The sequence below is a fragment of the Malaya genurostris genome, chromosome 2, assembly GCF_030247185.1.
Source record: "Malaya genurostris strain Urasoe2022 chromosome 2, Malgen_1.1, whole genome shotgun sequence".
Taxonomy (NCBI): Eukaryota; Metazoa; Arthropoda; class Insecta; order Diptera; family Culicidae; genus Malaya; species Malaya genurostris.
The window spans coordinates 115,443,744-115,459,362 of record NC_080571.1 but is presented as its reverse complement, the minus strand read 5'-3'; the positions used below and the strand labels follow the sequence as shown (position 1 = coordinate 115,459,362).

The following is a 15,619-nucleotide window of genomic DNA, read 5'->3' as shown; positions in this document are numbered from 1 at the left end:
GACCTATCATTTGAATCTTGAATGGTTCTTGAATTTCATTTGAATTTTAGATCGGTTCATCCTTCGTCGAGAAAAAATGAGTTACGTTATTTTAAGTTCGTTTTACATATCATCCTGTAGTTCCGGAATCAGAAGTCGGATCAGGAACCTTGTTTAGGAGTATACCACTTTTCATATGAATCTGACTGTGTAGAAAACGGTTGAGCTATCTCCGAGAAAATTGAGTAAAAGTATTTGTCACACACCCATTTGCTGATCTCGACGAACTGATTCGAATGGTATATGGGTGTTATGTTCTTCCAGCATGTATTGCTGTAAGTAGTTTAAATCAATATAATTATGGAATTGCTTTCAACTCAGAAATGCTGCCATTATCTGGTTTACATATGTCATATTCGAACGATTATGCTGAAGTCATTTCATTATTATTTTTATCAATTGAGACGGAGAATGGAGTTCTATTCTATATTCTGACCGAGCAATGGATGAATATTTTCAAATCTATATCTTTCACAGAATGACTCATAAAACAAACAAACGTCCAATGTTATTTTGATTATTTGTAGAATGTTAGATAGGACCTTATGAAACTCACGTCTTGAATTGACAGCATGTAAAAGAAACAAATTTTTCATCTATCGAATCAAGAGAAAAATCACAGACATGGTTGAATTTTTGGTTGAAAAGGCCTAGGCAAAAATTACAATTGTTAATTGAATTAACGAAACATTTGTTATCTGTATCTGTTGCAGCCTCTGTATGTATGTATGTATGTATGTATGTGTGAAGCCACCATCAGTTCAAGGCGTTGCCAGTGAATACAGGTAGACTTTTATTAGATCTGAATTTTATTATCAGATAGCTTTCATGCTACTACTGTTAAGATGGTAAGGTAAAAAAGGGTTATGAGGACCCGAAGCCATCCAGCAAAAACATACGGCCCGATAGTTTGTTTCTTAGAAGGGTGCGTCCTACTCATTTCAGAACTACAGGGGGAAACCCAAAGCTTCTCCCAAGAGATTCAGGTTGGCAATCCATTCTATCATCCAGTCATTCATTTGTAAGATACTACTTCCAGCCCATCCCCGTTGTCTATAAAATTGAGCATAATATTATAGAAAATAACATTATACAATATAATATAATATAATATAATATAATATAATATAATATAATATAATATAATATAATATAATATAATATAATATAATATAATATATAATATAAAATAATATAATATAATATAATATAATATAATATAATATAATATAATATAATATAATATAATATAATATAATATAATATAATATAATATAATATAATATAATATGATATAACATAATAGGGGAGACCGGGGCGATAATGGTCACGGGGTGAAAACAGCCACTCGCAATAATTCGAACACCAAATGTCACATCCCATCGGTAACGCACTCTATACTTGGGCTCGAGCATTAACTATGATTAGGTTATGTTCATTTGTCATGCCGTCCACTCATTTGAGCCTCAGTAGTCGGTGAATGCGAAAGTGACGATTTTTTACCAAAAATACCAAATTACTGTACGGCAAACAATGTTTTACTGAACTGAAAGATACATTAAATCATATTGCTGAAACAAAATAGGAAAATTTGGAGAGTATGATTTCCAGCAGTTATTTAATGAGTGAACTAAGCGATAAATGTCATGCAAGTAAGTTGTTCGACGAAATTGATTAAATTTGACTGTTTAACCAGATATAATTAAACTATTAAGTTATTTTTAATTAAATCTCAATCCGGAGACAGAGTAAAACAAGATTTAAATTCAATAAATAACAGCAATTGACAGCGAGGAAATAACTATATAGTATGACATGACTTAAAGCTTCGATAACTGCGTAACCGAAACTTTTTCTACAGTAAAGTTGACGCTTTTCAATATTCGTTCGAAGTTTGAATTGCAGAGCCGTGCTCTGTATTGCTGTTATTGAAATAACATGCGCATAAAAAATCATTCTCAAAACTTATCTCTGTTTTTTATCTTCTTCCGTCAATCAACCATTCGATGAGCGCAGTCAGGTGACGAGATGATAAAAGCAATTCTCAAATCTCACGAGTACTCTTCCTTTCCATGCAGGTGCGAAAAAGAAAATATCTAACGCACGAAGGGTCTGGCAGTGCGTCGCGTGTATCCACCCGTTGGAGAGAGAAGTGAGTGAATGCTTACTATATCTACCTACCATCAGTTCGGTGCGGCGCTCGTCTTCTGCGTTTGGCAGACCGGCGTCGTGGCGTTCATCGGCATCGGCATTTGGTAGCGCACGGTTGCGTCCTTGCCATCGAGAGTATGTATTTTCTTCACCAAGCACCAGCCAGGCTAGAGACGGATTCATTCAGTGCGACGTCTACTACGGTGGTGTTCGGATTGAGATCGACACTTTTGCTTGCATCGTCGAATCGAACCGGGACGGGTTATCAGTTTCAGACCGCATCGGTCGGTTGTTGCCGATTTTTGTTTGTGGATTTACGCGCGCGTTGTCATCCGCGTGTAGCCGCGGGAATATTGAGTTGTAAATTTAGATTCGTCTATACAGTGTCATATTCAGAGGTAGCAGTAACCGCCAACATAACGAGACGATTGATGATGTGATGCTAATATGCTTCTGTTTCAGTGTCAGAGGAAATCCAGTACCTAGTGCGTGGAGGGTTTCGAGGTTGCATTCCGTCGGATCGACGCATGTTACTTTGTGTATGATTCTCCAAGCATAACTTCTCTTGGAAAGCTTAACTGATTCTCAGCGTCGGTGTTTTTTCCAATGAAATGGTATAAACGTGGTGATTATTAATGTTTGAAACATGGAATGAGTGCTTTTTTTCTTGTCAGAAGTAAGTGTTTGTTTGATTGATAGATAAATGAATCGTGAAATGGTGTGCGAACTGTCGGTAGTGGATACATAAATAAAAAAAAAGTGTAGGGCAAACAGTAGGATACTGCGTGAACGAAATAAACAACCTTCAGATCGCAAGAATGAATGGTAAGAATTAGACTTTTGATTTTATTTTATCTTTCATATAAACATGTTTACCTGAACGGAATTTCTTGGTATTTTTTTTGTGAAGAAAACATTTCTAAATGAAAATGGTTTTAAGCAGGTTCTTAGTGATGGAAGGTTATGTTTATTGTGCAATAGATTTATCTTCGAACGATTTTATAAAATAACAAGGAAGCCAGTATGTTGATTGGAGTATTAGTGATAGTCAAGAATATTTAAATCTGAAGAAAAGCACAGTCTTATAAATTATGTAGAAAATGACGATATAAGTTCGATTATGTTGGTGATTTTTATGCTTGAAATCATAGAGAATAGATACACAGGCTCTCATATGAACTGTGTGGAAAATTTTGTATGAGCATCCTGGCGAACGCTTGCAGATGTCGTCGCGATCGACTATAGTTTGGGTACTGTATTCACATTATGCTAAATTTTCGTTTTGCTGTGGGTTTATTTTCTTTAGCTCCAATTAAATTCACATGTGATTTGAACGACATGGCAATAAAACTCATATACTGCACTTGTGTCATTTGTATGAGAAGTGTTGCAATTGGTATTTCTGTAATAGGCAACAGAACTTTTTTGTCGTCCCGAAACCGAAGTGTATCACTTTAAAAGATGGAGGCGAACATTTGAGTAGATGGCAGCAGTGATCTCTTTATTTCCAACGTAAAGCAAATGTAAACTTCACGCAGTGTGTGTGGCAAAATAGGTAACAGAATCTGTGGTTTTACAGAAAAATCTGTGAATAAAGACTGTCCCAGAAAGTATGGACGCACTTTGATTTCGCTGTATATAATTCACAAGTGTTAGATATTCAAATTTTATTCGAAATACTCATAATATTAGAGTACAACTACAGAATATTATTCTCAACATTTGCTACTTAGCCATTGTAGACTAGCTGTTCATTGAAGCAGTGATAATGAAGGGTTCCGAAATCTTACCGCAGCTACAAATTGCTTGCCAGACTATAGCTTTCTTACCAAGTTTTTCGACTTCAATCGATGTCTTGGACTGGTTTAACACTTCTGCCCTTCTCGCACCGTATAATATTGTGGTCCCGGCAAGGATTTGTAATCGAGTTTCACGTCGTCCATGATTATGCAGTTCAAATTTCCAGCAAGAATCGTATTGTATAGCTTTCGAACCCTCGGCCTGATCGATGCTTCTTGTTTCGGACTACGTTTTGGTTGTTTCTGCTTCTTACAGGTTCGAAGATTCAAACGTTCTTTAGAACGAAGAACATTTGACTTCGAAGTGCCCACTTTTTTGGCCACATCCCGAACTGAAACCTCCTTCTTTTGCTCGAACGCCTTCAGTATACGTTTATCCAACTGAGGGTTAGCAGGACCTTTTTTTCGACCCGTTTTCGGTTTATCCTCAAAGGTGTTATCCTCACCGAACTTCCTGATTGCATTTTGCACGGCTTTTTCACTTACTCTTTCCATTTTTGCTATCTTTCTCAGTGACAGTCCGCGTTCTGTGCACCATTTGTACACAATTTTTCGACGTTGTTCTGTTGAAAGTTCACGCATTTCGAAACAAACTAATGAAAACGAATAAACGAAGTGTAAACAACAGGACGCAGCCATAAAAATTGACAGATTCTGAACCATTGCGAAATGTCAGCGGTTTTTGGTTGCGTCCATATTTTCTGGGACAGTCTTTATGGTAACTCTGCCACCGCCACTTGATTTCTTGAAATAACAAAATATCTCTTTCAACTGAGTGATAGAGCGCCCGTCAAATGAGGTAAACATGAACAATCAAATAGAATCAGTTATGATTGCTGAAATATCAATTACAGAATACACATCAATTAATTTCAGTTTTCATTTTTAATACTTTGGAACGCATCATAATATATCTCAAACAGTCGAAAATAATCGATTTAAACTTGCTGGTGATAATAAAAAACTCAAATTAGAATCGCCACCATGTGTTAATAGTTCTGGTCGGAGATAATTTTGGTTGTCGAATTGACGTTCATGCCTATTCATTAAAACTTGTTCACTACCAACAGCGAAGATAATGAAGCAGGTAGACTACTTGATAATTGAAACTGAGCAAGCAAAACTTCCAATGACTAGGGACGATTGTTCAATTGACGATGAATTCTGGGAGCTTCATTCAGTATGGCAACAAAATCAAATGAAAGAGAAGGGATATGCTGACAGTGATTGGCCATAAATTTCATTTTCATCTGGTAATATTCGATTGAAAATGAAATTTTACTGCACTGAGCCCAATACCGCTCGATAAGTCGCAACTGGGATGATATTCCAGGAAGAAGCTTAAAGCCTTCCAGCACATTAGTTTCATCACCAATTATCTCACAGAAAAACTTCGTCAAATATTCGTGGTAAATGAAAGTCATTTATATTAGTTACGTAGTGGTCGTTTTATGTAAGTGAAAGTATGCAGAAGAATATTACAGTTAATTATAAAACAAGTTTTTCATGTGTTAAATAGATATTCTTACAGTATAAATGTTTTGATTTCATCTGAGAGTAATGTATTCTAGAAAAGTTCATGTCAATGTTATTAAAACCGCTTAGCGCTTAAAAATTTGCTGCTAAAGTGAAGTGGTACTATTTGTATTTTCTTGTAAGTGTATCTGTAGCATTAGGTTTACCAGTGAGCCATTCTGCAAGTGAAGGAAAAATTTCCTAATTCCCTGTGACCATTATTCTGGTGAGTTCCCTTTTTAGAATTGTAATCTTTTGGTTTATTTATATATCCTTTGTGAGTTTAGTGATAAAGATATAAGCAGATAATTAAGTAAAATTTTGTTGTTCAAACAGTGAACGGTTAGCTGCCCCCCGAGGAGGCTAACAGTAAAAAATATTCATTGCAATTGGCGTCTTAAGTTCAAATAACTGAATAATTGGTTGAAACAACTGAGCCATTTTTTTGCTTTCATGCATCCAAGTAACTTTGCTGGGATTGTGTCTTTGCTCAATTGCAGGAGTGACATTTCATTTAAACGTTTCATTGTTCGCTCAGGGTGTTTGGCATTGCTCAACTGAAACGTTTTATTACTTGTTTATGGTGCGTGTCTTTGTTGAGTGTCGTTGCTAAGCTGCCAGCCCGATAAATAAAAAATGACAGATTAGTTAAAACAACAGTCGATTAGTTGTACCAAATTTTAAACAATCAAAATCATAAAAACAACTAATATTTTAGTTGTTTTGCGATCGCTGGCTTTTCCGTGTACTGCCACTAAGAATCCTTCCATGTCGGAGCTCGAACATACGGCAACTGGCTTGTAAAACCAGCGCCCTATGTATTCAACCATCAACCCGACTGTACCAGTGCTAAAAAGCATGCACGAAAGTTGGGGACATTTTTATTTTCCTAGCCGCTGTACGTATCGAAATGTCTGGTCTCTTCCGCAATATTTGCTTCACTTGTGCTTCCTTCTGGTGGTTGATGAGATCTGCTTTTGTTCCACTCCCAGCGTTCCTGGTTGTTGTTAAACGCGTATTGAAAGATTTAATGTTATTCCGCATTAGGCCGATCCAACCGATCCGAGCCTTCCGGCACGAAATTTTTTTCTGCTTCGTCTATGGCAGTTTTTATAATACACTGTTACACTGATGTACATACATTCCGAAATTCGTATCTGTATTATAACGTGTGATACACTTTCGTGAAAATAGTAACTTTGTGAGAGTGTAATTACGTGACATAGTAGAATTAAACGTTACAACAACAGTACTATTAGTGACGTCATATTAGTTGATAGCCATTCAAGCTTGCTTCGGTGGTTCTCGATTTCAGGCTCCGGAAGTAGCAGTCGAAAACGCCAAATTGAAACTCACATCGATTTCTTAGAGATGGTTTGAGATTCTGGAAAAAATAAGCGCAATGATATCGTAATAGTTCGAGGAAGTCAAATTATTAATTTCGGTGAATTAGGCCGTGTTTTTCAAGGAATTTCATGAAATGTATACTTTGCCTACCCTAGACCGCTTTGTAGCACACGCTTCAATACATTGTCGGATAATCATTCTGTTCTCTGGCGTGTAATAATGGATACCGGTTTGGTCTACAGTTACCAATCGATGTCAAAAGTCCAACCGCATCAATACAGCGAAACATACTTCCGAAGTACGCTACAATACAGCGAAACATACTTCCGAAGTAAGCGTTTATCTTTTCAGTTCTGAGTAAGCATACTATCCAGCGACAGGATATCTTTTTTATCTGCATAGTCTTACTCAAACTACACCAATATATGTACGCTCAATACTAATCCTTGTGGTATCTGTTAGCGGGCGCTCCTTCTCTTTCCAGTCATTCAGATCCATTTCATGTAGTTTTGAAATTGTCTTTTGTAAGCGCATCGGAGGGCCTACCGCAACGGGCTTCATGGCAGGGAAATTTCGATCACCACGAAACACAAACACTCGAAATCACAATTTCAATGTGCAATCTGAAGATAACATATCAAAACTTTTGTTTGGTTTCTTTCACCGTCTTGCCTTTCAAAAATATTTTGTTTCATACCGAAAATCTAAATTATAAGTTTTATAATATGTAAAAAATAAATGTGTAAAATGTATGAAAAAAGCAATCTATGAAGGTGTCCGATTTCGGGAGGGACCAGGCCTTCATGACCCCCCCCCCCCCTCTGAGTTCGTGCCTGCCTAATGCGGTATAATCCCGTAAATTTCAAGTTTATAATTCTATGAAAAGTGGTACACCGACACCGCATGCGTTGTTATTTATGAATACAAACAATGGAGATTGCGGTTTTAGTGCAAAAAGCAATTTGAAAAGCATCCAACCCTAGGCATAGAGAAAATGCTCAAATTCGTGTAATGAAGAGTTGCCTTGCGAAAATCCTTTAATCACAATCGAGCCGACGCTGTTTTAGTAGGCATTCAATTTTAATTACCGATTTTGTTTTGATTGTTACTGAATAAATTGTCGTTCGGAAATTGCTCGTTTCCCAACACCAGCAACATCATTACGTTTTCTTTTTTTGAGCGGTGAATGATAGGAAAATCAAATTGATTTACTTTAATTAGGATACTGATAAAAAATTTAGATCCTAATGGTATCATTCGTAAGTATCTTTGCGGTTTTAGAACATTATTTCAACCTGCGAGATTATTAATCTATTATTCATTAATCAAACGATTTCCGTCACAGTTTCTTATCTGTGCCTTTCGAGACGACAGGAGCATCTATCCGAATCTAGATTCAGATTTGTAAAAAGCAGTGTGAATGTTGAAATATTAAAGATGTTCTTCCCAACCCCGACACAAGAAAAACAACTTCCAGGTCTTCCTTTGCTCTTTCTTTGTTAAAATATCAACATGAATACTCCCACTTGATATTAAAATTTGTTTTTTTTAATACGTTTTTTACGGATTAAATTCGTGAATCACTTATTTTTTCTTTTACTGTACGATTGCATCAACGAATATTTTGTACATTGGATGTAACTCTAAAATAAAAATTCACGTTAGAATTACTTGAAAAATCACATGAAATGGTTTCAAACATCAAAGTGAATGTTTCACCTGTTGAAAAAGAATGTTAAGGGCTGAAGCCAGTGTGTTTTAGGGAGTGTATCGAAAATAAGCTATCCACAAATTTTCTTTCAAATTATGATAAAAAACGATATTTGATTCAAACTTAAAATTGATCCTTTATTGTACGAGGTTCATCTTGAGTATAATTAAAACCGGACGAGATATAAGTTATTCCTTCACGAATATTCGAACTTTTGATCGAACGCTCTTCATCAAGTTCTGGACAAGTGTTGCATCGCATTTTTGGACGCTTGAGCCCAAATTTTTTCGAACTCCTGAATGTTCCCAGCTGCCTTACCAGTCTTCTTGAAGACCCTTTTCACGATTGCCCAGTTACGTTCGATGGGTCAAAGCTGAGGGCAATTTGGTGAATTTATATTTTTCTCAACGAATGATGCTTAGTAGTCAACTAGCCTTCCAGTAAATTCCATTCTGAGAATCGTGAATCAATCTGAAAAATTCAATTGAGAGTGTATTCTTCCTCGATTTAACACGAGGAAATGACCTTCTCCGCTATTTAAAAGAGGCTATATTTCGGATGTATGATTTTGGTATGAATCGGCGAAATGTCTCTGACCCATTGGAATCCCCTGTCCTATTATTTACTTTTTCATATGCCTATGCTGCACACACTTGTATGTCAGTCCCAAATTGGAAATAAAAGGAAAAGATAATTTTTATTTTCAAATGTTTATATTTATTTATTTATTTATAATTAATTAACGACGCATATCCTGGTAACGTAACGAAACACGAGAGAGAAATAAAATCGGCTCAGCAAGGCTGCCAAAGAAGCGGTAGCTTTATTGGATTTTTTGTGATGTAGTCAAACTTGTAACCGAAAATATCAAAACTTTCTTGGCCACTCGGCCACATCGAGAGTTATTTTGCTCATTTGCGAGAGAACATTGAAGGAAATGTAATACGCAGAGCGAGCCGTGGTTATACGCGACCTGCTGGCCTCAGCCCTTAAGGCCATCGTCCAGGTACCATGCGCGCTGGTGGTTTCAAAAATTTTCAAAAATTGCAAAGAAATCGGTTATATGAAATTCGTTGATTTTCCATGAGAAACGTGAAAAGGTTAAAAAAAAAGTTGTCCGAATGTAACCTTTGTAGCCATAATAAAGTTCATACGAAAAAAAAAATTCATGTCATCGAATTATTTTTTTAAATAATTGTGAAAGATCACAAAAAAACCTTCTTAATCCACCTAGTGGTGTGATAATGTCTTTCTCTTCTTTCATAACAGTCTCATGAAAATATATTTCATACTTTTATCAAATAATTTCGGATACTAATTTCGATACCAATTGATTCAGATTGACTAAAATAGTTCGCAAAAGAATACTTCAGTGTTTATTCCACACAGTCAGCATCATTTTTCCAAACTAGTGCTTACATTTGCGATGCCTATTCGTATGAGAAAAGGGATGCTAATCTAAAAAAACGAGTGACATTATTTTCACATTTCTGGTATCTATCACCCTGTAATTACTGAACCGGAAGTCGGATCCGCATGATATTTGGGACCATAAGACCTTTTATTTGAATCTAAGTCTGTTAAAATCGGTTTAACCATCCCAGAGTAATGTGAGTGACATTATTATCACATTTTTGATGTATTACTTTCACATTTTTTATGCATATCACTCTGTATTTCCGGAATCAGAATTTGGATCTAAATGATATTCAGGAACTTCGTATAGGACCGAGAGACCTTTCATTTAAATCTGAGTTTGAGAAAATCGGTTTAGCCATCTACGAGAAAAGTGAGTGACGTTATTTTCACATTTTTAATGCATTATTTTCCCATTTTTGGTGTATATTACCCTGTAATTCCGAAACCGGAAGTCGGATCCAAATAGAACTCTGGAACTTTGTATGGGACCGTAGGGCCTTTCATTTGAATCTAAGTTTGTAAAAGCCGGTTCTGCCATCTCCGAGAAAAGTGAGTGACATTATTTTCACATTTTTGGTAGCTCCGGAACCGGAAGTCGGATCCAAATGAGATTCAAGAACTTTCTATAGGACCGTGGGACCTTTCATTTGAATCTAAGTTAGTGAAAATCGATTCAGTCATTTCGGAGAAAAGTGAGTGACATTTTTTTCACAATTTTTGTACATATCACCTTGTAGCTCCGGGACCGGAAGTCGGATCCAAATAAAATTCAGGAACTTTGTATGGGACTATGAGACCTTTCATTTGAATCTAAGTTGTGAAAATCGGTTAAGACATCTCCGAGAAAAATGAGTAACAATATTTGTCACACACACACACGCACACACACACATACACACACACACACACACAGACATTTTCTCAGATCGTCGAGCTGAGTCGAATGGTATATGACATTCGGCCCTCCGGGCCTCGGTTCAAAAGTCGGTTTTTGCAGTGATTGTATAGCCTTTTTATATTAGAAAGGCAAAAACTCATTTTATCAGAGCTATTTTTGATAAGACTCGGAAAATCCTGTGAATTTTTCAGCCATTTTTCAAAATTTCTATCGAAAATTTCCTAAAACCACCCGCGCTCATGGTACTTGGACGATGACCTTCAGGGCTGAGGCCAGTAGGTCGCGTAAAACCACGTGGCTCGCTCTGCGTATTACATTTCCCTCAATGTTCCCTCGCAAATGTGCAAACTAATTTTCCAATAAAGCTACCGCTTGTTTGGCAGCCTTGCTGAGCCGATTTTATTTCTCCCTCATGTCTCGTTACATTACCAGGATACAACACGCTCTTTGAACATAACTCATGGTTTGGTTGCGATTACCCAAATTCATAAACTGGAACTATATGTCAAAATTTTAGTATGGATTTGAGTAAAGTAAGCTCGTTGCCATGAGTTCTCTCGCATTTAGTCATATATTAGAGTAAGCGTTGAGTTTTTAAACATTTGAGTGAAAAAAATACTTCTTGCAGTTCAGAGCGTTTTCATTCTTGGTATATTCTTAATGAAATAAAGAATGCAATTTCCGTTTCTAGATCTGGTTTTGAAAACATGAATCAACGTCAATCATCGATGTTTTGTGGTTTCAGTTATGCTTAGTAAAAAGCCATCAATCCCCCTTCCCATGTCTCTTCGCCATCTCGATGTCAACTAATTAGAACTCTGTCGTTCTTAGTCTTTTCGTTTTCATACCCCCTTTTTTCACTCCGTTTTCCACAACATTTACTTCTCTGTGTTTCTATCATTCTCCTCGGCAACACCACCATCAAACCCACGAAGAGCCGCTCCAGTCGATGACCAACATGCGGGCCACCCGCCGGGCCTTCGTAGCCTGGGGGTGTTTCCCGCGGACCCACAGAAGGATGCGGCAACTTTTGAAACGTTTCCACGTCAGATTTCAACACCACCGCCACGAAGAACCACTCCCATCGATGAGGGCAACCCGCCGGATCGAAGAATCAAGAGTGTTTCCTGGGGACCCACATAGACAAGCCCTTGGCATCGTAAACCTAAATGGATTGTGCCTTAATAAATATATCTTTGAAAAAAAAAGGATATCAAAATAATTCAACTTTGACTCCAAACCGTTCAAAAAGAAACGGAGTAGAACTTACTCAAATTTTGAGCAAAATATTTTTTTCTTATTTTGAGTAAAAATTGCTCAAGTTTTGACAATTTCGTCCTTTAACTCAAAAATGAGTAGAAAGGTGGTAACTCAAGTTTAGAGTACGTGCACTTTTAATGAATTTGAGTGATGTGTTACTCAATTTTGAGTTATGTTCAATGAGGGTGAAGAGCAGACAAAAATGGTGCCGCCATAGAAATGGACTTACCTTTACAAAAATAACATTCACTTAATTTTTATCGCGACAACATATATGTTTTTATGCACTAATCGCATCTAAACTAAATTATCCAGACATTGTCATGGTAGATTTTCGATCCATGCTTTTGAGGGCGAGATATTCAATGAACAAGTTGAAAGACGGCGTTCTCAGCTAAGCAATTCCGTCAGAAATTCCTTTAGAAAAAAGACTTTCCTGATCGCTAAAGTCAAACAATCATTCTGAAATTTTCACAGAATAATCTAAACTAATTTTCTAAGAGATTGTCAGTTGGGTTTTTTATATTCGTCACCGTTTTTGAGAAAATCAGGTTTGAAGCGTGAAAATAGCCCTCTAAAACACCCTAAAACACACTGGCCTCAGCCCTTAATCATAGCGATGACTTTCTTGTCGAAAGATGAGGCGATTGTGAAATGAATGGATTCATTCTGCATTCGAATTGAAACACTTTTCAAAAATCTCAGAATGGTAAAACATAATCATGCCATCAACTTTTAAATTTGATTATACCACGTAGATAAGTATGAATAAGAAAGAGCCATATAAAGTGCCCAAAGTTTACGTAGAAAATATTCTCCGTTTGATGTGGAAAACTAAACCCTCATATATAACTTTTTGAATTAAGCCCTTTTTGACTCAGTGTGTCGAGTGTGTGTCTGTGAGTGTCACTGTGTGTCAATCGAAGGTATCGATTCCAACGGAGTTGGGGAGTTCTTAACTGTCGAGAGCGATACTGTTCTGCACAAGTCGTTAATAACATGTCAATGCAGACTTTCATACTTGATAAGAAGTTTTCCAAACACTGCTTAATTGTTAGATAGAAAAGGAAATAATTTGATAATAATATTGTGACACACCTAGTTCATAAGGCAAAGGGAATTTAATCAATTTCGCATTATGATGGAGTTCCTGAAGCTTATCAATTTCATACAGTGTTCTGCCTTGGTTACGTATATCGCTTTTAATTTGGGTTTGCGGTATTTATCTTTAATGAACAGTATGAGAATGAATTCAGTACAATTTTAGAGTGAGTAGCTGTAATTTCCACTTTACATGGTTTCAATACACTGGTTGCATTACGATTTTTCATATAAACAAATTAACAAATTTCAAAGATTAATTTTAATTCAAATAATCTGAATAATTTCAATTTATATTTCTAATAATAGATTAGGACAGTAAAAGTCGGAATACATGCTTTCGTTGACTCGTCTGTAATGACTGATTAGCGATTTATGATCAATAGTTAGTGAACATAAACATCATTTGCTTCCGAAAAAAGTTCGTGAATGAGGAAAAGAACTTACAAACTAAAATGAAAATAGTATACAGAGATTGAAGTAATAACAAATTTTACCATCATATCTTGTTTTGATGTTTCTGTGCTGCTATAGAGATACTGGATTTTTTCTTGATATTTCATCGATGGAATCAAGAAATAGTAAACAAATGAGGATATCCCCTTTCGACATCCGTCTTACTCAATGGATCCAGCTTCTGATACTCAGATGCTGCAAAGTCACGCCTTATTACAACATCAATAACTTTGTTATATATAAATGTTTCATACTATATTAGATAAGCTAATTTAATTCTACATGTAAATATTTAATTTAAGTGCGGTGTACGACCCAAACGTGGTTAAAGCCGCTAATAAACAACAACAACAACAACAACAACAACAACAAGAAATAGTAGAATATCTGTTTAGCATCAATTTTAGATACTGAAGACTGTCCCAGAAAGTATGGACGCAACCAAAAACCGCTGCCATTTCGCAATGGTTCAATTCGTTTTCATTAGTTTGTCTCGAATGGTTGTTTATTCGTTTTCATTAGTTTGTCTCGAAATGCGTGGACTTTCAGCAGAACAACGTCGAAAAATTGTGTACAAATGGTGCACAGAACGCGGACTGTCACTGAGAAAGATAGCATAAATGGGAGGAGTAAGTGAAAAAGCCGTGCGAAATGCAATCAGGAAGTTAGGTGAGGATAACACTTTTGAGGATAAACCGAAAACGGGTCGAAAAAAAGGTCCTGCTAACCCTCAGTTGGATAAACGTATACTGAAGGCGTTCGAGCAAAAGAAGGAGGTTTCAGTTCGGGATGTGGCCAAAAAAGTGGGCACTTCGAAGTCAAATGTTCTTCGTGCTAAAGAACGTTTGAATCTTCGAACCTATAAGAAGCAGAAACAACCAAAACATAGTCCGAAACAAGAAGCATCGATCAGGCCGAGGGTTCGAAAGCTGTACAATACGATTCTTTCTGGAAATTCGAACTGCATATTCATGGACGTCGAAACCTACGTGAAACTCGATTACAAATCCTTGTCGGGACCACAATATTATACGGTGCGAGAAGGGCAAGTGTTGAACCAGTCCGAGACATCGATTGAAGTCGAAAAATTTGGTAAGAAAGCTATGGTCTGGCAAGCAATTTGTAGCTGCGGTAAGATTTCGAAACCCTTCATCTCCACTTCTTTAATGAATAGCGAAATATACATCAAGGAATGTTTATAAAAACGACTTCTACCCATGATTCGAAGCCACAAGGATCCTGTTGTCTTCTGGCCAGATCTTGCTCCTTGCCACTACTCGAAATCAACGGTAGAATGGTATACTACCAAAAATGTCACTTTCGTCCCAAAAGACATAAATTCACCAAATTGTCCATAACTTCGACCAATTCAGGAATTTTGGGCATTAACGAAGGCACATCTTAGAAAACATGTCTCGACAGCCGAAACCATTCAACAGTTCGGAAACGATTGGAAAAAAGTGTCAAAACTTGTCGCCAATAAGTCTGTACGGAATTTAATGAGGAACGTTCGCAAGAAGGTGCGCCAGCTAGTCTACAATGGCTAAGTAGCAAATGTTGAGAATAATATTTTGTTGTTGTAGTCTAATATTATGAGTATATCGAATAAAATTTGAATATCTAATACTAATATTTACAGCGAAATCAAAGTGCGTCCATACTTTCTGGGACAGTCTTTATATCTTCATTTTTTATTGATGAGGTATTTTAATTGCATTAAGTACAAATGATCTAGTAGTTCCATCTTCAAATAAAAATCAATTAAATAAACTGCATCAGAATCAGATAAGATAAATGCTAATGATATTATTCTATTCTGAATGCTAGAATATCAAATAACTACAAAATACATCAGTGCAGAGCAGTTCAAATTGAACTGCTTATGTGCCCTAGCACAAAATTTGGCTAACCCCTAAATGACCA

General features: G+C 36.5%; 1 protein-coding gene across 1 annotated transcript in view; it reads left to right on the top strand.

The window, feature by feature from the left end:
* The first annotated feature begins 2,393 nt into the window (after positions 1-2,393).
* LOC131432604 (atrial natriuretic peptide receptor 1) overlaps positions 2,394-15,619 on the top strand; it is a 368,937-nt gene continuing 355,711 nt past the window's right edge. The window contains exon 1 of the mRNA XM_058598970.1: positions 2,394-3,015. The gene's annotated coding sequence lies outside the window, so the exon portion shown is untranslated. The remainder of the gene's footprint in view (positions 3,016-15,619) is intronic.